The 2630-nt window shown below is 47.3% G+C and overlaps 1 long non-coding RNA gene across 1 annotated transcript; it reads left to right on the top strand.

The window, feature by feature from the left end:
• The first annotated feature begins 329 nt into the window (after positions 1-329).
• Positions 330-1755, top strand: LOC123167578 (uncharacterized). The gene is made up of 2 exons (XR_006483970.1): positions 330-1401; positions 1485-1755. It is a non-coding gene; the product is annotated as an uncharacterized lncRNA (long non-coding RNA).
• Positions 1756-2630: the final 875 nt, after the last annotated feature.

Below are 2630 nucleotides of genomic sequence, written 5' to 3'. Positions count from 1 at the left end.
CTGCAGGAGTGTGCATAGGGACCTCGACAGAGATAGCAGGGCGACGGAAAGGAAATGTTGGTAGTGATGCGATCTTGAAGGTCCATGTAAAACTGTACGTACCTAGGCTTCCAGTTATTTTTGTATGTTGGATTGTTGGCAGTGATCCGACCTTGAATGTTGGTAGTGATTGCTGCCTGCGTTTTTTTTTATGGTGCGTAAAGTAGTCACGAAGGCGTACGTTATTGTGAGTACAGTAGGCATGACTACAGTTGTCATGGGCCTTCGCTTGCATGCTTTATCAATATGTCCTTTGTCTTGCTTTTGAGTCCTATGCAGGTACGCTGATGCAAGCTGTCTTATCTCCGATTGACTCCTTCTCAAATACTTTTTCTTTCTTGTCAAATCTGAACCGCTCCTTCCAAATTAGTATTTTTTTTCGGAATCAATATCTCCCGAACGTGCCACATTCTGGAGTCTCATCCCGAACGCCCTTTCAACCGTGGGATTTCAACACGAATCATAGAGCACGCCAGAATAGCCATGTCATTTATTTTTTCGTTCGGGAAAATCAAGGGCCGCCGCGAACGTTTTCCTCCACACACACACGTGCCCCCACTACTCTATCCATTTCCCTCTCCCTCCACCTCCCCCCTCCCACTCTCCTCGCTGCGGGACGGAGGGGAGAAGCAACCAAGCGCCGACGACGAGGCGGGCTCCTCTGTACTGCCGGAGTCGCGGCACGGAGGAGATGAGGCGGGCGGCGGCGGGGAGGAGCTCCTCCGGGACCCAGCATCGGGATGTGGCGCGCCGGCGACGAGGCGGGCTGATCTGTCCTTGCCAGAATCGCGGCGCGACGGAGATGAGACGGGCGGGCGGCGGCGAGAAGTTCCACTGGTGGTGCAGGGGCCGGATCTGGCCGAAATCGGGCTGAAGGCGGGGGAGTTCCCTTCGTCTCCGTGTGAAGAGAGGAGGAGCTACATCGGCGTCGTGCGGCGGTATTCCCCTTCATCGCCGTGCACGAGGAGTACCCTTAGGCTCCGGCGGCGATCAAAGAGACGGAATCCATGGCGGGGTTGCAGCCGCTCGCGCCGCCTGCTCGCGACGTCCGGACCAACTGGCTGCTGGCGCGCTCCGTGATGCAGGTGCTCTTCTCGAAGCACGGCGAGCTCAAACGCCTCGACAACCTGGGTGCCTCCCTCTGCGGCGCCAGGATCCCCTGCAGCCCGACGGCGCTGGACCTCCACTCCGGCAGCCATAGGAGGACGTGAAGTCTTCATGGCAAGATTCTGCTGCACTCCACTGTGAGGCTGTTTGCTGCATCTGCTATTTCTTCAAGTCTAATCTCATTGCTGTTACGAAGGAAGATGCCTGCTACGGCCGTGTTCGTAGCCTTGTTGATCAGCTCCGGCTATGGCTCCGGTGAGATAACATGCTCTGCTAATTCTGCATTTTTTTACTAAGAAGCATATACTGTGGGTTACTCAGATTTTGTGTGGTTGCAGATTCTGAGTGAGGAGGCCAGCAGGAAGTATATCACTCTGCTTTTTGTGAATGCAATGAGCCAATATTCCATTTTCCTGGCCGCCGATCCTTCAGATTCGGCGCTTCGACGGAAGAACAGGGGTACTACATTTCCTTTTTCATCTACTGTAGTTTTTCAGTGGCTCTTCTTTCAGTTAAAACTGAATGCTATACATGTACAATATGCATTTGACAACAGCAATTTTTTCACTGAAGTGAATACTCATCAAGTAAACTGTCCATGGGAATTAAGTTTTGCCTTGTTTGCCGTGATCCTTCTTTACATTGTCAAAAATAACAAATGGCAAATTGTGATGTGCCCCATGGAATTTTTATGTTTTGAATGTTTCCGTGTTGAATTTAAGATGTGTTTGCTGCCATGGAAATTGGTTTTTATTCATAATGGCAAATTTCAAACTTTTGAATTGCATAATGTGTGACGAGGTATGGATTGCGCCATGTACTAGCTAATGTTTCTCAAAACAATGGCAACTTTTTCAGAGCAACATGGCACATTTAAAAAAACAGACATGGCAATTTGTTTTGAAATTTTCGTCTACTTCAATTTTTTATCTAGTACATGCCATGGTCTGCAAGGAAAGTGATGGCCATAATCATAAATTTTGCCATGGCCCCCTAGATAGCATTTTAACTACTCCCTCCATTTTTGTATACAAGGCCACAAACTTGAATTACAGGTACCAATGTAAAATTTAATGCCTGCTTTATGAGTCGACTTTTTTCTTGTTTACTGGGATCATTAATACTCCGCATGCATGCAAAGAAACTGAATGGAGGAAGTAGATGACTGTCATTATGACTGCATGCATGCAAGTATTAAACAGGTTGTTAGTACGAGAAACTACCATTAATTTTGCCTCGATTACTGTTAGTGGCCTTATATAGATGCAAAATGTATATTCCATAGTGGCCTTGTATATAAAAATGGAGGGAGTAGTTTTTTAGCTATATTCTTCTAGGACCATCAAATTACCTATTTTTCATGAGTATATTCTAACTAAATGGGGGACCATATGGCAATTTGTCTTACACGTGGTATGGCAACTACTTTTTAGTTGTGCCATGTCAATTGGTCTAGACACCTAAGATCAAAATTTTGCCATTTC

This window comes from Triticum aestivum, chromosome 7D, assembly GCF_018294505.1.
Source record: "Triticum aestivum cultivar Chinese Spring chromosome 7D, IWGSC CS RefSeq v2.1, whole genome shotgun sequence".
Classification (NCBI taxonomy): Eukaryota; Viridiplantae; Streptophyta; class Magnoliopsida; order Poales; family Poaceae; genus Triticum; species Triticum aestivum.
The sequence above is the reverse complement of the archived record's forward strand: the minus strand, read 5'-3'. Positions and strand labels throughout refer to the sequence as shown.